This window comes from Mustela nivalis (assembly GCF_964662115.1).
Source record: "Mustela nivalis genome assembly, chromosome: 16".
Classification (NCBI taxonomy): Eukaryota; Metazoa; Chordata; class Mammalia; order Carnivora; family Mustelidae; genus Mustela; species Mustela nivalis.
The window spans coordinates 41,392,166-41,413,646 of record NC_139035.1 but is presented as its reverse complement, the minus strand read 5'-3'; the positions used below and the strand labels follow the sequence as shown (position 1 = coordinate 41,413,646).

The following is a 21,481-nucleotide window of genomic DNA, read 5'->3' as shown; positions in this document are numbered from 1 at the left end:
CTTTATTTACTTAGTTATTAAAGATTTTACTTATTTTTTAAAGTAAACTCTCCACCCAGCGTGGAGCTCAGACTTACGACCCCAAGATTAAGACTCACATGCTCTACCAACGGAGCCAGCCAGGCGCCTCCAACACTGCCTCTTTAAAACAAGGAGAAGGAGCCCCCTGGGTGGCTTGTTTAATAAGCATCTGCCTTGGGCCCAGGTCATGATTTCAGGGTCCTGGGATCGAGCCCTGCATCAGGTTCCCTGCTCAGGACAGGGGTAAGGGGAGAGTCTACTTCTCTCTCTCCCTCTCCCTGCCCCTGCTTGTGTTCTGTCTGTCTCTCAAATAAATAAATGAAATCTTTGAAAGGAGAAAGAAACAAACAAACCAAGGAGGACTCCCAGCAGAACTCTGCCCACCACGGCGGCTCCTGTGGTCAAGGATCTTTGGGGCCTGAGCAAGAGAAGGTTCCGAGCACCAAGGGCCTCCTCACCCCATGTGAGCCCCAAGCCAGCCCCTGGATGAAGGCACGGCTTGGGACCTCTGGAAAGGATAATGACTGGGGAGCACGACGGGAAGGCCTGTGGTAGTGGAAAATGCGGGAGAAGTGCTGACTATGCTCCCTGAGCCCACTGTCTGTACCGTGGCACCCAGGCTGGCCTGGAACAGCAGCCTGGCCTTCCCGTCTCCAAGCCAGAGCCCTGGGAGGCCTCGGGCCTCCTGGCACAGATCCCGAAGCTCTCTGTGGCTCCTCTGTCCCAGGAAAGGGGCTCCGAGGAGAGGGGAGAGAGAAATGCTGCCACGCGGCAACAGAGATCCAGATTGTCCAGATCTTGGTTTCTTTCCATGGGAACAGTGACTTGGGCCCTGAAGGAATGGGAGACAGGGTTTCATTAAATCCCTGTCCCTCGGGGCCTGCTAGGGGGGTAAGGAACCCCGGCCCAGAGCCAACTCCAGCTCCTCCTCTGCCTCACTCTGCAGCACGTCATTCCCCTTGGCATCCCAAACCAGTCCAGATGCAGGGTTACTGGGCTTCTGCCTGTCAATCCCTAGCCCCCAGGAGAGTGGCCGGCTTCTGCCTGTCAATCCCTGGCCCCCAGGAGAGTGGCCAGCCTGAGCGACTTGGGGGGTGGGGGAGGGGCTCTGTCCGTCTGCAATGGGGCAAGTTGTTCTGGCCTAGCAGGAAGGCTGGAAGGCTGTGCTGACGGTAGAGGAAAGCTGGTCCTTGGCTAAGAGCCTCCTAACCCAAAGGGGAGCTGATCCCAGAATCAGAACCCTGGAAAATCTCTGACCCTTTGCTCTTGCCAGCCAAGAGCCTCCTAGCCTGCTCCATGTCCTTTACCCAAGATACTCAATGAGCTTTACATCCTGAAAAACAAAGCCTAAAAGGGAGAAGGTGGTGGGGAGGTGGGCTCAGTGGCAGGTGGAACCAAAACCGAAGTGCCACCTGGGAAACAGGAGGCAAGCCTGGCACCCGGGGAAGACAAACACAGCTTGCTCCCCAATGCTGCTGAACCCCCTGGCTGACCCATCGTGCCAGGCCATCCGGTAAGGGCAGGGCGCCCCCAGCCCCAGAGCCTGCCTTCCCCACACTTTCCTCCAGTTTGGAGAAGAGGGCAGAGACGTAGGGCCTGCTTTTCCCCAGCCCTAGAAAGATGCACAGCAGCAAGCTGTCCGCCCAGGAGAGGAGGGCGTGGGGATCCGGCTGGCTTCTGCTGGGCAACTGCACCCTCTGGTGGTAGCACAGGAAAATGCAAGGGCATGCAGACAAAGGGCGAGCCAGAACTGTTTCTCCCTTTCCCAGAATCCTTCTACGCAGCCTCTATGAAGCACCTACTGGCGGATGGCACTGGGCCCTGTGCAAAGACAAGTGGAGAGACACCATCCTCCTCTCGAGGGCTTCTAAATAAGACCCACCCAGGAGAGAGGCAGGCTGTCCTTGCACAGCTCTGGCCTAATAGGCCTTCCTTTCTGTGATGAAACCTACAGAAGCAAACCTGCTCTGCCCCGAGGTGAGACTCCTTGGCCATCATCTGGGCCACAGCACGCTTCTCTCCTCCTTCAAAACCCAGCTCCCAGTTCTTGTCTGGGAAACCAGCTCTGCCTAGGAGCCCTCAGCCTCCCCCACCCCACACTGAGGCTCCAAGGCAGCGGCTCTCAGAAGAATCACTGTTTGATGGTTTCTGTCGACGTGCCAGTCTCTAGTGTCCTATCTCCGACTGCACCAGGAGCCTCCCAGCGACAGGAGACAACGGATAAAAGGCAACATTTCCTGGGAACCCGTGTCACACCGGCATCTTCTCACTAGAGCCTCCCGGCAGACCTGAGCTGGCAGAACCCAAAACAGCCTCTATTATAGACAGGAAACTCGGGCTCAGAGGGTCACAAGGCTTCCCCAGGAGCTACCATTTGTGAAACAACAGCCACTTCCCAAGGCTGGCGCCATGCTAGCTGTGCTATGTGGCTCATTCCGTTCGCACACCAGCCCCACGAACTCCATGAAGTGCCCCCCATTCTGCAGACGAAGGCATTGAGAAGTATGCGTGCTTTACACAAAGTCACGTAACTAAAACGTGGCAGAAGGACAAGAATCCTTATTCTTATCCCTTTTCTGGACAGCCAGGCCTCCTCCTCCTTCCTGCCCCTCCAAGCCCCTCATACAGAGCTCCACACCCACCCCGGCCACTGCCCAGCACAGACGGCTTCCTTTCCAAGACCCCGGAGAGCCCTTTTTTCTGGCTCCAGCAGATCCCAGACTCGACACATAGACGCAGCCTCCTGCTTCTCTTCATCCCCTCCCCATCTCTTGATACAAAAACCCTGTTTGACATTTCTCAGTATTTATTACAGTAAAGGGACTGGATTCCAGCCCGCTAACGCCTGGGACATCGTTATTTCTTCTTTCCAGTCTGAGTGGCACCAGCAAGGTGGGCCTCAGTTTATACCCACCTGAGAACTGGGAAGACCAAGAAACATGCCCTGGCATTGGATTACCAGCAGAGGAAGGTGCCAATGTGCAGGCTGTAGCCTAGTGGGCTGGAGGTGGTGGGGTGAGGTCTGTCTTCGGTTCTCCCTCAGGCTGACCCAGGGGGACTTCTGGGACCACAGTCAGCTTTGCAAGTGATCTCCACATGGACAGCTAATAAAATCAAGGCCTACTGGGGGCCCCTTAAGTCACTGCACATGATTGGCCATGCGAGCATCAGGATGTGTCTGACTGCTGTCCCACGGGTGGGACTGGGAACCCCTGGAGAAGCAAACAGCCCAACTTTTGTCTTTCTCCCAAAACTACGATGCACTGTGTCACGCAAAGGGGAGCACAGCAGCTGAAATTTGCCCAGATTCCTCAGAAGGCGCCAGAATCCTGTGTGGAGTCCTAATCCTGTCCACCCTGGATGAATGACTGGGGTTTAAATGTGGTGTTTCAACATCACTATTGGCGGCATGGGAATGCAAAACAATCTCAACTTGACACGGAAGCAGAATGCTCTAGAGTTTCCTAACAGAAATGACAGTTATTTTTTATCTCAGGCCCCTCCAGCCATGAAGGGGGGCCCTGTGATCTGGCAGGATGGTGGGGGGCTGGGGAACCGAGAGTCGGCCTCCTGGGTCCCTGCCCCGGGGACAAGTCTGTTGGTCTGAGCTTTGGCCACTGCAGAGACCTCAACAGATTTAAGTCTGTTTCTGAAGGGGATTTTCTAGGGCTCTTCAAGGAGATGGCACTTGAGAACCTAACATGTTTTCAACGCAGGGGATGGGAGGACAACAGTGCTCTCTGCTGGCCAACAGGGGGCAATTCTCCAGAAAGCGGGCCCCAGGGACTGGCCTAGAGTCTCCAAAGAGCGGGTAAGGGCAGCTCCTCACACCCATGCTGGAAGCTGGGTGTGGGAGGGCAGAGGTGCGGAGTGGGACATTTCTGACCCCCTGCCTTCAATGCCTCTGCAACCCGATGGCACTCGCGTCTGCCTTTTCTGCCCCCTCCAACAGTTAGCATTCCCTCTTCGGTCCTCCTACAGCCCTGAGCTGTCTCTGGTGCAATCATTGGCTTGCTTCCAGACCTACTTTTATAAAGGAGCCTTCGGCTGCTTGTCCGAGCCCCTAGCTCAGCCCCAAATTCGGGCAAATGCTCAGTGAATGAATGTGGCATTTCCAATCCTCCTCTCAACCTAAATTGAGAAATCCCAAGTCTCCCAGTCCCAATCCCTCCTGGGCCACTAAAGCCCCCATGAACCCCCCCCCATTAACGGCACGGTGGTGCCCTTCCTCCAGCGCCCGGGAACCATGGGGCTCCAGGATCCTCACCTGCCCTCTCCCTTCCCTGGCCTCTCTTTCGGAAACACCTTTTTCCTGCCTCCTCTGGCTGCTGTGTTTCCTGCATAGGAAGACAGGATTGGAGAATGCTATTTATAGCAGGCCTGCCTCCCAGGCCTGGCTGAGGTGAGGGTTGGCCTGGCCGGGTGTGGCGGGGGAGGTGGGGTTGTTGCAGAGAGAAGATGCTTGGGACTTTCCAGTCCAAGCCACCAGGGCAAGGAAGCTGGGTACCCCCAAAGATGGGCAGGCCCTAGCGGAAGCCTCTGCTGATACTCAGGCTGGTTCCTCCTCCTGACTTCCCCATAGCTGTTAATGACCTGACGGCTCCCCCAGATCCCAGACTTGAAAGCTCAGAACCTTGGAGGCAAAGACTTGTAGGATTTGGACGTGGACACCTTAAGAGACCAAATGTGATAAGGAAACTCAGACTCAGAAAGGGCAAGAGACTTGACCTAGGGCACACAGGAAGTGAAAAGCAGGTCCCCTGGCTAAAATCACCCTGTTACACGCTTTGTGCATTCCAGTGACAAAGGACTTCACATGCGTTGCCTCCTCGTTCAATGTCATCAGGCAGGTGGTAGGTATGTTACGGAATGAACTGTCACCAAAAAGGATGGTTGAAGTACTAACCATCAGCATCTCAGAACGTAACCTTATTTGGAGATGGGGCTGCTACAGATGTAACTGGTTAGGATGAGGTCATTTCAGAGGAGGGCTGGCCTTCTAAGAGGGGATTTGGATGCAGACGCACACAACGGGCAGATGGTGGGAAGACCACAGGGGAGGAGATGGCCACATCACCATGAAGGCAGAGATGTAGGGTGACGCATGTCTCGGCCACGGAATGCCCAGGATTGCTGGCGGACACCAGAGGCTAGAGGCGGCAAGGAAGGGCACTCCGGAACAAGTTTCAGAAGGAGCATGGCCTCCCGACACCTCGGTTTTAGACTCCCACCTTCCAGAACTGAGACAATATATTTCTGCTGTCTAAAACCACCCAGCTTGTGGGGACTCTGTTACGACAGTTCTTCCAAATGGAAACCTGGCATTGGACCTATTTGACAGATGAGCCACATGGACCCAAAGTCAGGCCCTCTGGCTCTCAGTGCAGAGCTCTTCCAAAAAGACTGCATTTGTCTTTGATTCTCCTTTCTCTTGTGTCCTGTGGGTTTTCCTTTGTGAAAAATCCACCCCTCTCCTGCTCTTTTCCCAGCAGGGCTGCCCTCACTCAGGCCTTCCACGTCAGGGATGGGACAGTGGATCTGCTGGCCCAACGGCCCCTCTTGCAAACCACCAGGCCATTCTACACCTCCTTCTCGAAAGCCCCACTGTGTGCCAGAGTCTGTGCCAGGTGCTGAGGTCCTCTCACTGAACCAAGTGGACGTGGACCGTACACCTGTTAAAACACTGCTTCATCGTGTCACCTCCCTGCTCTGGGCCTTGGATGTCTTCTCACCATCTGTAGGCTAAAGTCCCCCATCCCCTGCCTCTCAGGACGCGCCAGCTCAATCCAGGTCGGAGAACCACCTTCTGCCTTACTGGGAGACCAGTGATCTAAACTTCGAGCTCTAAGGGGTAAGGATGGCTTCCAGATCATGAGGGAAAGAAAAGGTCCTGGGGCCTTTTCCAGGAAGCCAACAAAATGGGAAGTATTCTGGAGAAACAAAGGGCATGGCAGACTTCAAAGACTTCCAGTTCATCTTCACTTTCAAAAGCCTGGCTGATACCCCGGGGGTGCTCAGTAGATGGGGCTCCTTGGGCAACGGAAGGAGTGGAAGGACTCGGGCTCGCCCATAAACAAACTGTGGTGGTTCCTGCATCAGAAGCGGAAAGGAAAAGACATCACTCAACACGGGTGAATCTCAAAAGTATTAATGTGGAGCGGAAGATGCCAGACACAAAATAGATCATACCCTATGATTCCATTTACATGAAGTTCAAGAACAGGCACCAGTCATCTGTGGTTAACAGAAATCAGCACAGTGACACTGTGGGCAGTGGGGGAGGGGATGGGAGGGGAGGAGTACTGACCGGAACAGACATCTGTCAAAAGAACATCGGGTGGCTCAGTGGCTTAAAGTCACTGCCTTGAGCTCAGGTCATGATCCCAGGGTGCTGGGATTAAGCCCCACATTGGGCTCTCTGCTCAGCAGGAGCCTGCTTCCCTTCCTCTCTCTCTGCCTGCCTCTCTGCCTCTTTGTGATCTCTGTCTGTCAAATAAATAAATAATATTAAAAAAAAAAAAGGCATCAGGGGCGCCTGGGTGGCTCAGTAGGTTAAAGCCTCTGCCTTCAGCTCAGGTCACGATCCCAGGGTCCTGGGATCGAGCCCCACATCGGGCTCCCTGCTCAGCACAGAGTCTGCTTGAGATTCTCTCCTGTTGCTGCCTCTCCCTGCTGCTCATGCTCTCTGCCAAGTAAATAAATAAAAATCTTTAAAAATTAAAAAAAAAAGTTTTTTAAAAAAGCATCAAACTGGACCCTTAAGATTTCTGCATTTCACGGTTTGTAAAGTATATCTCAGTTCAGAAGAGAATAGAATGAAATAAAAGAATCAGGGGTTCTCTCTTCTCTCTCTTTCGGCTGGGAGGAAAGGAGCCCTCAGTGCACACATGAGGGGACGGGGGTGTCGCTGAAGGGGAGGAGCCATTTGCTTTTATTTCTCTCTGTAGACCTGGAATCCTGCTCAGGCTCTCGCTCAAATCCCCTGCCCGGGTTCAGGAAGTAGCGAGGGTCTCACTAAAAAGAGGCAGATGGAATCAAATAGAGTGGGCACCTTGGCCCACGGGCCACTGAGCACAGGCTTTTCTGGCTCCTAAGTCAGGCCTTCTGCCTCAAAGGCACCCAGGCTGAGCCCTCCCTGGTGTCCAACTGCCATGGAGACGGCCCCAGCCTGCATCCTGGCCCACAAAGGCTTGAGTTCATCATTTCCAATCTCCCACCTTCCTGTACCCTTCCCTCAAGCCACATCTGCGACCTCTCCTCCCGAAGCCAGTGCTATTTATAATGCCCTGGAAACACAGCCTGGGCCAGATAATAGGCGGGCTTTGCCAAACAAAACCCCAGGCCACTCCACTCCCCCACACCCCCCAGAGGCCTGCAGTCTGGAGCCCAGAGGGGCCCGGAGGGACCATACGTCTTAGAGCTGGGATCTTAGAGCTGGCACCACTCCCACTCCGTCTGTCTGACCCTCAGACAGAGAAACATTTCCCCCTGTCTGGTATACAAACACCCCCTTGGGAGATAAATCCACCCAGAAACAGAGTCTGCGGAGCTGGGGGACTGAATGTTTGCGGCATCCTTAGTTTTGCTCAGTCATGTTGTCTAGCCTGCGTTTACACTCCCAGGACCAAGTGCAGAGAGCCACGGGGCAGCCAGATCTACCGCAATGACAACGACTGACATTAGCTTTATGCTGGATGATTTGTAACACCCTGGAGGAGGACCCTCACAACTCTGTGGGGTAGGCGTGATTGTCCCCACTGTACGGAGGAAGAAACTGAAGCTCGAGGAGGCTGCAAGTCAGGCTGACCCCAAAGACTGCATCTCCTACCACGTTGTTCACACAGAGGCCCCACGTCAGGAAGCAGCCAAGGAAGCAAGGACGTGGCCTCTAAACCAGCCAGGGAAATTCAGGACCAAGGGCACTTACATTCGTTCCTGCCTGTCCCTTAGCTTAAGAGCAAATGTGCCCCTTATCCTGGAAGTAATCAATGAACAAATATTGCCTCTACTACGTGCTGGGACCCAAGTAAGCTACTGCCAGTTCTCAGTCCAGCTGAGCAGGACTTTATGGGCCTGCCTCTGCCCTGGGTAGCCTCTCCCAGACTCTATCATCCCACCAACCCCCGCTGCCCCCATCCCCCGGCCTGACATCTGCCCCAGCCCTGCCATCCCAAACACAGAGGCCTTTGTCTGGGCCTGGATGTGGGTATGAGAGTGTCACGGTCTCTGCGGCCAGCTCACAACGGCCCTTCCCACCTACTTCCCACAGACACCCCAGCCCTGCGGTCACTTTCTGAACCTCCCTAGTGGCCTCTCATTTCTTTCTGGCCATGGCCAGCAAGAGGAAGTGGGGAGATGACTCAGAGGTGTGACGTGGCCTTAACAGATGTGTCTTTGTGATGACATTCCCTAAGGAGATGGGTAGTGAGTGACAGAGAGAGACCTGGATATCACAAGAGGTGTGTAAACAGGGAAAGGCCAGGTTATTAGGGCCAGACCAGCTAAAAAGGAAAAGTCTTAATGGACTGCCAGCTTAAGGCAGCCCTAAATTCATGCACAATAGTTATTTTCAACTCTGAGGAAAAAATGAGAGACAGAACTCAAAATATAACACTTTTACATTATTCCTTTGACTGGGTAAAATTAGCAAGAGTGATAAAATTGGGGATGTACTGAAAGACAAATCTTAAGGACTTGTCAAAATAAATGCAGTAACAAAATCAATTTTAAAAAAAACCTCAATGTGGGTGCCTGGGCGGCTCAGTCACTAAGCGTCTGCCTTTGGCTCAGGTCATGATCTCAGGGTCCTAGGATCGAGCCCCTCATCGGGCTCTCTGCTCAGTGGGGGGACCTGCTTCTCCCTCTCCCTCTGGCGCTCCCTCTGCTCATGCTCTGTCTTTCTCCCCTTCAAATCTTTAAAACAAACAAAAAGGGGCACCTGGGTGGCTCAGTGGGTTAAAGCCTCTGCCTGTGGCTCAGGTCATGATCCCAGGGTGCTGGGATCGAGTCCTGCATTGGGCTCTTTGCTCAGCACGGAGCCTGCTTCCTCCTCTCTCCCTCTGCCTGCCTGTCTGCCTACTTGAGATCTCTGTCAAATAAATAAAATCTTAAACTGCCCATTCTGCCTTATACCATGGGAGTACTGGCAAGGACAAAGGTCAGGAGTCAGAGTTCCCCGCTTGATTTCCTAAAGCGATGTGGCCTTGAGCAAGCTACCTAGCTTTTCTGAGTCCTGTTTTCCCCATGTGTATAAAGAGGAATGTTTATCTTACCATCTCATAGGATTGTCATGAAAAGGAAATGAGATGTTGGCTGTGACATTGGTCACGGAAGTTGTCCCCTAAGCTCAAGGAACCTGTGCAGTGAAGGCCCCCGATGGGAAGATGGGATATGGGTCTTGTGACTTCCTGAGAGCTCACGACATGCTCAGGCTCGGGCCATGCATGTCCCCGAATGGCGTGGGTCTCAAATACCCACAGATCCTTCAGGGCCCAGATACCCACACTCACTGCCCACTCCACCTGTGCCTAAAACAGAAGGCCTTCGACTGAGGATCGTTTCAGAGCTCTGTGGAAGAAAATGTCATGGGTTCCAAAATAAAAAAAATAAAACTGCAAAACTGAAATGAATAATGGTTTAATAAAACATCTATAAAGTGAAACATGTCAGTTACACCGATATTTAAATGTACTTTTCGTAAAAATTCATTATATTTGAAAATAATTCATAGGTGACACTTTTCTCACTTCACAGTCATTTCTGCAACTGTTCAGGGTGACCCAGAAGTCACCCATTTTAAATTATTAAGAAATGAGTCCCTGGTATCCAAATACCTTGAAAAGCAAAATTATAAATATCTCTGAATTGTGTTTACAACAGAAGTATTAATACTTCCTGTGCGTTGTGGGGTGTGGGTGCACCCTCTTGGGGATGCGGTATCCTGGGAGGCTCTCTCCAGGTAAGCACACCCAGTGTGGTGGGGGGCGGGAGGCGCCTTCGTGGCTCATTTGGTTAAGCGTCTGCCTTCGGCTCAGGTTGTGATCCTGGAGTCCCAGGATCGAGTCCCATATCGGGCTCCCTGCTCTGCCAGGAGTCTGCTCCCTGCTGATCCTCCCCGCTCTCATGCTCTCTCTCTCAAATAAATAAATAAAATCTCTTGAAAGAAAAAAGAGGGGAACCTGGGCGGCTCAGTGGGTTAAAGCCTCTGCCTTCAGCTCAGGTCATGATCCCAGGGTCCTGGGATTGAGCCCCCCATTGGGCTCTCTGCTCAGCAGGGAGCCTGCTTCTGCCTCTCTCTCTGCCTGCCTCTCTGCCTATTTGTGATCTCTGTCTGTCAAATAAATAAATAAATAATCTTAAAAAAAAAAAAAAAAGAAGGAAGGAAAAAAGAAAAATATGTTCAGTGGTCACCAAGGTCTTTGGAAGGCCCTCTTGGTTTCGGCTTAGCATTTCAGAGAAGCTTCTGCAGGAACAAGCATGTCATCCTGTTCCTACTCTGAGCCAGGAGTCGGAATTCAAAGCCTGCCTTTCTCCATACTAATAGGGGTGATCACTGTCAAACTGGACAAAAGACCTTATGATAACAAGCTACAGCTTCCTGTTCCACCTCTTCCCAGCCCCACCCTGCTGCCCAAATAGTTTTCTGTTATTGGTTCTTGTGGTAGTTACACTCTAGATAATATACTAATAACCTGATTCCCTGTTTTGCCACTTTAGATAATAACAGCCACTACCTAAAACAACAGTTGAAAATGATGGATAACATACACTAAACACATCTCTCTCTCCGTTTCTTCCTTCCAATATTTGATTTTAGCTCCTTTTTTGATTATTTTGTACCTTTATTCTCAAAATTGGTTTCTTGTGGATTTTGGTTTTTTTCTTTTAAAGATTTTATTCATTTATTTGTCAGAGAGAGAGAGAGAGAGCACCGGCAGCAGGAGCAACAGGCAGAGAGAGAAGCAAGCCGCCCGCTGAGCAAGGAGCCTGATGCGGGACTCGATCCCAGAACCTTGGGATCATGACCTGAGCCAAAGGCAGACATTAAACTGATCGAGCCACCCAGGGGTCCCTCTTATGGGTTTTTTAAAAATTATTGTTTTAAGTTTAATTTGTTTTAATTTTTTAAAAATTTTTATTTATTTATTTGAGAGGGGGAGAGAGCAGGAGCATGAACTGGGGAGAGGGAGAAGTGGGGGCTCCCTGCTGAGCAGAGGGGCTTGATCCTAGGATCCCGGGATCATGACCTGAGTCTGAGACAGATGCTTAACCACTTAACCCACCAAGCCTCCCAGAAGCCCCTAAGTTTTATTTTTTTAAAGTAATCTCTACACCCAACGTGGGCCTTGAACTCCCACCCCCAAGATCAAGAGTTGAGCGCTCTACTGACTGAGCCTGCCAGGCGCTCCTGGTTTCCTGTTTTCTAACTCTGACAGAGGCTCTCTCCAATCCCCTTGGCATAAGACAGGAGCACTGGAGGAAGTCCCCGTCTGCACCGCCCACCTTCAGTCAGACATGCTTTTATTCTGAATTGCCCCTTACAGTCTGTCCAGCAACTACACCCAACCACATGGAGCCTCCTCCAAGATTACCAACAAACGTCATTTATGTTACCTCGACGGTATAAATATTGCATACGACCAGCCTCCGAGGGCTCGCTCTCACTCTCCTCATCTGTAAAATGGGGGCGGCAGAGCACATGCAAATACCTCCTAGCACTAGGTGAAGAGGGCAAGAAATGCGAAGGGCAAAAGACTTTCCGTAAATAAAAGATCTTCTTTTTCTGTAATTATTCCCTGGCACAGCACGGAGAGGTAATAGCGGCTCGTACTCTTTGGGTCACTGAGAAGACCTTCTGAACCTCAATTTCTTTACCAGTAAGACGGGGAGGATATTAGTACCTAGTTCACTCAGTGGTTGTGAAGCTTAACTGAGGGACACCTGAGTGGCTCAGTCGGTTAAGTGCCTGCTTTTGGCTCAGGTGATGGTCCCAGGGTCCTGGGATCAAGTACCACGTCTGGCTCTCTACTCAGTGGGGAGCCTGCTTCTCCCTCTCCCTCTGCCTGCCGCTCCCCCTGCTTGTGCTCTCCCTCTGTCAAATAAATAAATAAAATCCTAAAAAAAAAAAAAAAAAGATTGATTGAAATTGAAGTGCTTTGTCTTCAGTGCCTCACCTCCTGATTTAAGGGATCATGACTTCATTTCCGACTTTCTGGGAGAGAAAACTGCAGTTCGGGGCCCCCACACAGCAGGCTGTGGTTGGGAAGAATCCACAGCGCTCTCTAAAGGACATTTGGGGAACAACTGGAAAATATGAATACGGCCTACAGATTAAATAGTTCTGCTAAATCCACTATCAATGGCTGTGATTATGGTATTTACTGTGGTTATGTAGGAGAATGCCCTTGTCCTTAGGAAATACATGCTGAAGTACTTAGGGCTTAAGTGTCATGATGTCAGTAAATTATATTCAAATGGCTCGGGAGAAAGAGAAGGAGACACAAAGAGCATAGTGCATCAAAATGTTAAGTCAGGGGCGCCTGGGTGGTTAAACCTCTGCCTTCAGCTCAGGTTATGATCCCAGGGTCCTGGGATCGAGCCCTGCATTGGGCTCTCTGCTTAACAGGAAGCCTGTTTCCCCCTCTCTCTCTGCCTGCCTCTCTGACTACTTGTGATCTCTGTCTGTCAAATAAATAAATAAAATCTTAAAAAAAAAAAAAAAAATTGGGCGCCTGGGTGGCTCAGTGGGTTAAGCCGCTGCCTTCGGCTGGGGTCATGATCTCAGGGTCCTGGGATGGAGTCCCGCGTCGGGCTCTCTGCTCAGCAGGGAGCCTGCTTCCCTCTCTCTTCTCTCTCTGCCTGCCTCTCCGTCTACTTATGATCTCTCTATGTCAAACAAATAAATAAAATCTTTTAAAATTTTTTTAAAAAATTTAAGAAAAAAAAAAGTTAAGTCAGGGGTACCTGGGTGGTTCAGTCAATTAAGCACTGACTTTGGCTCAAGGTCATGATGTTGGGGTCCTGAGATCCAGTCTTGCATTTGCACTGGGCTCCCCACTGAGCAAGAGTCTGCTTCTCCTCTCCCTCTGCCCCTCCCCCCAGTTGTGCTCTCTGTATAATAAATAAATAAATTTTTGTTTAATTTTTAAAAATTTTTTAAAGATTTTATTTATTTAGTAGACAGAGACAGCGAGAGCAGGTACACAAGCAGGGTGAGTGGGAGAGGGAGAGCAGGCTTCCCCCTGCGCAGGGAGACTGATGAGGGCCTCGATCATGGGACCCTGGGATCACTCACGACCTGAGTCGAAGGCAGATGCTTAACCACTGAGCCACCCAGGCACCCCGAATAAAGAAATTTTTTTAAAGATTTTATTTATTTATTTATTTGACAGATAGACATCACAAGTAGGCAGAGAGGCAGGCAGAGAGATTGACAGAGGAGGAAGCAGGCTCCCCGCTGAGCAGAGAGCCCAATGCAGGGCTTGATCCCAGCACCCTGAGATCACGACCTGAGCCCAAGGCAGAGGCTTTAACCCACTGAGCCACCCAGGTGCCCCATAAAGAAATTCTTAAAATAAAAAAAAACGTTAATGGGGTGCCTGGGTGGCTCAGTCGGTTAAGCATCTGACTTTGGCTCAGGTCTCCATCCTGGGGTTCTGGGATCAAGCTCCACATGGGGCTCCCTGCTCAGCAGGGATTTTGCCTCTCCCTCTCCCTCTGCCTGCTGCTCCACTTGCTTATGCTCTCTCTCTTTCTCTGTGTCAAATACGTAAATAAAATCTTTAAAAAAAAAACAAAAAACCCAAACCAGTTAACAATCAGTGAATCCTGTTATTAGTGGTCCTAACCTTTCACTTTCTCTACTGGTCTGACATTTTTCAGAGTAAAATCTCGTGCATGGCGGGCAGGGCACTTCCGGCGTTGGAAAGCACCCTACAGGTCACGAAGCTACTCTGGGGATTAGGTGCAGGATCCAACACTGCAGCTCCCACAGTCCCTCCCGGTTGGGCGGGAGCAGCTTTGCTAACACAGGAAAGCCCTTGGGAAGCAGACCGTGCCCAGGACGTAATGGAGAGAGCTCCCAGCTTAGGGGGGCCAACGGTCAGCAGTCTGTGGTGCAGGGATGCCCCGGGGAACGGAGCCCTGCTCCTGAAGCTTTGGGGAGGGAGGGCTGAGGGACAGAATGGCCCCAGATGAGAGACCAGGCAGACAGCTGCCCGGCCTGAGTCCTGGCTGAGGCTCCTTCACCGGGTGTCTCATCAGCTGTCTCTCTTTTGTTAAAAGGAAAGCAGGAAGAGAACAGTTGGTGTCTTAGCACTACCCAGAACCCGGTTACTCCTTCCAGTCAACTCAATTATCTGCACCAATGAACTGGGAAAAGAGGCTCTGAGAATTGACTTTATATTCTATGCTACCCTTGCCACCTACAAAAAAAAAAAAAAAAAGAAGAGGTAATTCCAAAACAAAACGGATCAGTTCAACAACAAACAATATAAAGCAAAAGATGCAGTTGGACTCTCTCATTCGTTATGCTGTCATGTTCCTGTTTTTTCCCTGACAGTCCAGCTCCCAGGTTTGCAGGGACAATCTACAAACTGGGGGGGAAAAAAAAGTGCTTTGCCTAAGTGATCGTCGGGCGATCGGCCTGTGGGTGGCATGAGCCACTAAGCCTGTAACCGGAGGGCTGCGTTTCACTCTGGGCACAACACATTCAAATGGCGGTAAACTGTCGCTGTTTTAAGGATGATTTAGTGGGGGGCCGGGGGAGCATGAACTGAGCTCACACACTGCATGGCCCGGGGGCCTGGGTCAGGGCTCAGTGGTATCACTTAAACCAATCACCACCCCCCACCACACCTGTTATCTCCCAAACTTGCCAGATCATAAGGATCACACTGTCTTCAGAGTAAGGCATTTTCTTTCAGTTTTTCTTAGAGAAGAAACTGAAGTCTCTTAAGAGCTTCCTTGGCTCTTAAGGTCACACAGAGAGAGATGATGATGTCACTGCGGGTAATATGACCTCACTTGCTCATGTTTGCTGAGTATTCATCATGGGTTAAGGACTTCTCACGCAAAGTCAAGATTTGAAGCCTGACTCCCAGTCCGGCTCATTTCATAATCTAAATTCTTGCTATTACCTCATACGTCTTCCCAGAAAATACTTGAGAACACATCCGGTGAAGAAGATCTGCAAAAAACAGGGCAGCCGAGGGCAGAGGGGAAAGGATGGGGCAGGCACATGGTAGCTGTTTCCAAATACTGAAAAAGTTGTCACTCTGCAGGTCAATTACACTTAGACCACATGTTTCATTTTGCGTATGCCCTAATTTGGGGATACATTTTGGTGAAGCCCATTCACCTCTTGCTATCTTTCCCCAGTGGCTAGAAGTCCCCACCCACGACAGAGTCCTACAAGAAGAAATTCTGAGAGACCAAGCTGTCCAAATAGGGAATAAGATGATTGCAACACCCCACCACCACCCCTACCCCCACCCCACCCCGTGGCTGGGAGTTGCCCAGCAACAGAGGTGTCCAAGCTGGAGGACCCCCGGTGGGGAGATTTTAGGGGGGACCTGAGGTATTTGCAAAAGCCAAAATAAGGGGGGGCTACATGACAGGTTCTTTATAAGTTTGCAAGTTTAATTCTACAGAAGTTCACATTTATTCTATTTACAAACGGGTTTTAAAATCAGGAGAGGGATGTAAAGTGGGTCAGTATTATTGTCCAGATGGGGAGGGAATTGCGTCACTGGAAGCTGTGAGCAGCCAAGGGTTCCAGGGAGTAAATCAGCTCAGCCACTGAGTAGCTGAAACCCTCCGTGTGCATCAGTCAGTGAGGGGGCTTTAGAACATGACAGGCACCGAGGTTTGCAATCCAGACTGAATGAAGCCGCATCCCCTGGGGGCGCCCAGGAATCAGTCATTTTTAAAGCAACCCAAGGTGATTCTAAGGTGCAGCGAAGAGGGAGAACCACTGAACTGGAGAAAACGAGGCTCACGCAGAGGCTGATCTGGGCGCCCTCTGAGCCTCGTGATGACCAGGAATCCGTTTGTCTCTCCATCTGGAACGACCATCTCTGACACGGGGGCGGTGGTTGAGGGACTGTTTGTAAGTCAAGAAGATCCGAATCAAAATCCCTCTAGCATGTTCCCTTAGAAGTCAGGTGAGGTCCTTTGATCCCTCAATTAAAGCCATGAAGTTCCTGACTTTTCAGGCTATTCATGGAGATTCACGGAGATAAAAGTCCTCACAGACTCACCGAGATGAAAAGTAGAACAGTGGTTGCCAGAAGCTGGGGGGCTGGGGAGGGGGGCAGTAGAGAATGTGGAGTTAACTGTAACAGGCAGGGAGTTTCAGCTGGGGAGGATGAGAAAGTTCTGGAAATAGATGATGGTGCCGGTTACGTAACAAGGGGAATGCATTTAAGGCTACTGAACTGTACACGTAAAAGTAGTTAAAATGGTCAATTTTATGTTATGTATATTTTACCACAATAAAAATATTATTTAACATTTCAAGTACAGTGACTGTACGAAAAATATAATGAATGTGCATTGACCCACCCAACTGCACAGTTAGCACCATGTCAAATTTTCTTCAGTCTTTTTTAAGACTTAATTAATTAATTTAGAGAGTCAGCAGGAGGGGGAGGGAGAGGCAATCTGAAGCAGACTCCGTGCTGAGCACAGAGCCAACGGGGTTGGATCCCACAACCATGAGACCATGACCTGAGCTGAAACCGAGAGTCAGAGGCTTAACTGACTGAGCCCCCCAGACTCCCCATCTTCAGTCTTTTTAGATAAAACTTCACAAATTAAAAAACAAAAAAAGCACTCAGAGGGGTTTATCCCAGCAATGGAACGGTAATTCAGCACAAGAAAAACGATCAATGTCATGTACCAAAACACATGATTATCTCAATTGGTGCAGAAAAAAGAATCTGACAAAATCCAACACCCTTTCATGATGAAAACACTTAGAAAACTGGGAAGAGAAGGGAATTTCCTCAACATGATACAGGACATTTATGAAAAACCCACAGTAAGCATCACACTCAATGGTGAGACTGAGAGCTTTTTTCTCTAAGATCAGCAGCAAGACAAGGATGTCCACCCTCCCCACTCCTACTCACCACAGTACTGGAAATTCTAGCCAGAGCGGTTAGGGAAGATAAATAAATAAATAGATAAATAAATAAATGGTATCCACGTTGGAAATGAAGTAGTACAACTATATTTACAGTTGATGTGATTCTACATATAGGAAATCCCAAAGAATTCACACACACTAAGGCTACGAAAGCAAATACACAAACATACAAGCACACAAATTTGGCCAAGTTTCAAGGGCACAAGATCAACCCACAAAAATCAGTTGTGTTTCCAGATACCACCCCCCAGGAACGATCTGAAAAAGAAATAAGCAAACCATGCACAAAAGCTTCCAGAGCATCAAAGGTTTGGACATGGTAAGAGTCTCAGCGTCCTTTGAAGTGGAAACACGTTGTTATTAAGGGTGTCCATAGGCACGGGCTTTGGCACCTTTAATTTTTTAAGCACATTAGCGCATCTCATATTAAAATGAAGCAGAGGGGCACCTGGGTGGCTCAGTGGGTTAAAGCCTCCGCCTTCAGCTCAGGTCATGATCCCAAGGTCCTGGGATGGAGCCCCACATCCCACATCCCCACATAGGGCTCTCTGCTCAGCAGGGAGCCTTTTCACCCCCCCAACCCCCCGCCCACCTGTCTGCCTACTTGTGATCTCCGTCTGTCAGTCTGTCGAGTAAATAAAATCTCTAAAATAAAATAAAATAAAATAAAATGAAGCAGAACAGACAGATTTGATGGGGATGGTAGTGTGGACTGCACAGGCCGTGTAGGGGAAGCAGAGTCACATCCACTGGCACTTCCGAGAGGCCTGGGTCTTGGCCATCCTGCCTCCCCTCACGTCTCTCAAGACTCACAGGAAACTGGGAAGCAAAGTTCCAGGCCCCTCGGAGGAAATCAGGCCTGAGTCAGCCTTCCTGGGAGGTTGAGGGAACAGATTAGGCCCAGCAAACTGTTTACTGTGGAGGGTGTTTTTTACTTGAAAAGTTGGTTGGTTGTTTTTTTTTTTTTTTTGCCTTTTTTTTTTTTTTTTTTTTAAGTTGAAGAAGGAACTAAAAGTGTTTTTAATTATTGTTTTGTGACAAGGGGCCAGAAAGATGAAGGGTTTGCCAAGTATTGCCACATTCTTAGTTCTCGATGTTCCAGAGACTCTAAGGGCTGGTGGTTAGTGCCATCACCCCGACAGCTCTCCTTACCCCTTGTTTCTGTTCCTCTCTCACTGACAGCTATTGGGCATCTGCCAAGATCTATGGATGGAAACACTGGGCAGAGAAAAAGTCTGAGTGCAAGGAGGTGATCTGATGAAAGGGATCAAGCCCTGGACGGGTGGCCAGAAGACCTGGGTTCTGGGTTGGCCTCTCTCGGCCCCCAACTGTGTGGCTTTGAGTCCATCCCCCACCTTGATTCTGGTCCCTAAAGGGAAGAGGGGCAGGGCAGGGGTTGGGAGGGGCAGAGATCCCTTTGACTTTGACATTTTTTCTAAAGGCCAAACCCTTTAAGAATTCAAAAGAACTTTAAAAGAAAGAGGAAGTGACATTGACTGACAAGAAAGATGGAAAGAGAGGCAAATTTTAAAGAATGGACAATAGACTCCAGCGCCAGTCTTTTCTAGTTGACCAAAGCTGAGCCAATGCCAGAGGCTTGGGTAGACTCAGGAGGGGAGCAGAGCTGTCAAGGGAAGCAAAAACAGCAATCCTGTTTTCAGTTGCCCCAGGCCATGGCTCCCCAAGTAGATGTCACAAAAGGCCCAAATGGTCCAGTGGGCAAATCAACCCCATTGTAGACCTATTTTGAGAGGGAAAGATTTTTTCCAGTTGTACTATTCGGCAAACATCTAGAAAGTGCCTACTATGTGCTGGGTGTTGTGGGAGGTCAGCAGGGGTACCTGGCTAGCTGGCATGCATAGGGAGATAAGGCATGTGCACAAATCCTCAACGTCTAAAACACAAAGAAGAATGTGAAACCCGCCCTAAGGGAGTTCAGAGAAATCTCTGGAGTTCAGAGTGGGGGCTGCTCCTCTTTAACCTGGGAAGTTCCAGAAACAGGCTGTAAGGACTGAAGCACAGATTGGGGGGGGGAAGCCTTGTCCTTCCAAGAGCAGCAACCTGCCCCAGCTCCATTGTAAAGAAGTGAAAACCAAAACAGAAAGGCAAGTTCTTTGCTCTCTGATCATCCAGGTAAGTTAGCAACCCAGGCTGATTAGGGAACTATGAACCGATAACTTCCCCCAGGAATTAGCTGTGGAAGATGAGATAAAGCTCATTTTCGGGGAGGAAATCCAGAGTCACAGCCTTCTTTCCCAGTTTAATCCCAAAGACACACAAACCAAAATTCAAGGCAGGATGAAAAAAATTCATAAGCAGGCTGAAGTCACATGTATTTTGGGTCTGAAGGGAGCCAAGGTCTCAGAAGCAGCAGCTCTGCCTCCTTGAGATGGGGTTCTTTGTGGCAAGTACAGCTGCCCCATTATAAGTGCGTTCGTGGCAGGGGACACCATGCATCCGGAACAAGACAGACGAAAAGACGAAAATCGAGGCAAGCCCTCGGCTTTTAAAGAGCGAACGTGGCCGTGGCCGCAGGCTTTTCAGCATTGAATTTGAACAAGCCAATGGCATCCCAATCATTGAAACAGGAAGCCAGATAAACAGCGTGTTATCAAGGGGGGATGCGGGCGCTTCCCTTAAGCCGGCGCCAGCTGCGCCCCGTGGCCGTCCCAACAAAGTCCCATTGACTCACCAGCTGATTTTCCAATGTTGGGCTCCGCGGGACAAGGACCCCTCTCTGCTGGGTGGATTTCACCCCTGCACACCGCCCCCCACCACTCACCACTCACATCCTTCCCCGATCCTCCCTCCGCAGGCTGGGCTGATTCTTTATGCTTTGACCAGGTTCTATCGGCTCTGAGAGTAGAAGGGACCACAAGAGCCCAAGCACCGAGCGCCCTCAGGTGAGCTCCTGGTGTTCACCCAACCTCTCCTTTCTCCTCCCTCCTGTGTCCCCCAGCTTCCTCTAGGCTGGCGCCGAAGAGGGCAGCCTCAGGGAGTCTGGCGGGCGGACGCTTCGCAGCGCAACCTGGGAACCCAATGAACATTTTCCGAAACAGCCCGGCAAGGTCACCTGCGCCAGCTGCTCCGCTCGCTCCTCTGGGATGGGAGAAATGTGGGTACAGTATGTGCGTGTGTGTGTGTAATACGCTGTACTTGGTGCTTCTGGTTATAGGATATCAACACACTTTACGTTGCAGGTATTTCACAGAAAGGTAAACTGAGGCTCCGAAAGGCTGGGGCTGGGTAGCCCCCAGTGAGTCGACTCCTGGAGCAGACGCGCAGTCCCCCAAGGACGTCTCGGCACACAACCTCCGGGCGCCTCCGTTGTTATTCCAGCGCCTCTCCCGAGCCCAGCCCGCAGCCTCCCCGGGGCACCAGGCTCACCAACCCCCGGGGCTCGATCCCGGCCCCACGGAGTGGGAAGCGGCGGCCCATCTCCGCCGCCGCGCGCAGCCCGGTCCCCGCCCCCGCGACCACCCCGCTCGGGCCACTCACCCGCGCGCCTGCCCGCTCCGGCTCTGGCTCCGGGTCCCGGTCCGCGCCGCCGCCGCGCACAGTCGCGCATCCCCCGCTCGGCGCCGGGCCGGGCGCGCTCTCCTCGCGATAAGAAAGTTTCTCCGGGGTCCTCGGCCGGGTCCGCCCCTCGCACTGGGATCTGCGTCCGCCGCGCGCTCCGGCCGCGCGCTCGCACTAGGGCCGCCGGCGGCCCCGGCTCCACAATGAGCGGGGAGGCGGCATCCTGAACAAAGTGCGTCCCCCGGGGCCGGGCGGCCGGGGGCGGAGCCTCATGACCCGCTGCCCCAGGCACACGCCGGCTGCCTGCGATGACACGGGCCCCGGGAGGGGGTGCCCGGCGACAGGGGGGGACAGGGGGGCGGGAGGGAGGGGAGTCTTTGCTTCTGGTCCCCCTCGCCTTCCTCCCCCCGCACTGTGCCAGTTTAACCCGCAGAGGGGCGGAGGCATGGGTCCCTTCCAGACTTTGTCATTGGAAAGCTATTCCCGTAACCCTTTCCTGCCTTTGCCTTCCCGTCCCGCCTCCCCGGCCGCAGAAAGGCGGCTGCTTGGTGGCTGGGCTGGGGCCGAGAGCTGGCAGGGCAGGAAGCCTTTGCACAATTGAGCCTTTCCTTTGCCCGGGGACCCGTCACCCCCACCCACGTCCCGGGGCTGCTGCTGGTTCGGGCATTCTTTGGAAGGGGGCAGATGGATCCGCCAGCCTCCTCGCCCCGCTTCTGACTCCGCCCACCCTTCTTCCCTACCCGGGTCTGAGCTGGGACTCGTGGGAGCAGAGGAGGGGGAGGCCCCAGAAGT

General features: G+C 51.4%; 1 protein-coding gene across 10 annotated transcripts in view; it reads right to left on the bottom strand.

Moving 5' to 3' along the window:
* Positions 1-21,413, bottom strand: part of NAV1 (neuron navigator 1) — a 255,753-nt gene extending 234,340 nt beyond the window's left edge. For 3 of the 10 annotated variants that reach the window (XM_082701983.1, XM_082701984.1, XM_082701987.1), the window contains exon 1: positions 20,669-20,949. The gene's annotated coding sequence lies outside the window, so the exon portion shown is untranslated. Of the gene's footprint in view, positions 1-20,668 lie in introns of all 10 variants that reach the window. The other 7 variants (XM_082701985.1, XM_082701986.1, XM_082701969.1 and 4 more) reach the window with 4 other exon arrangements.
* Between the last annotated feature and the right edge of the window lie 68 nt (positions 21,414-21,481).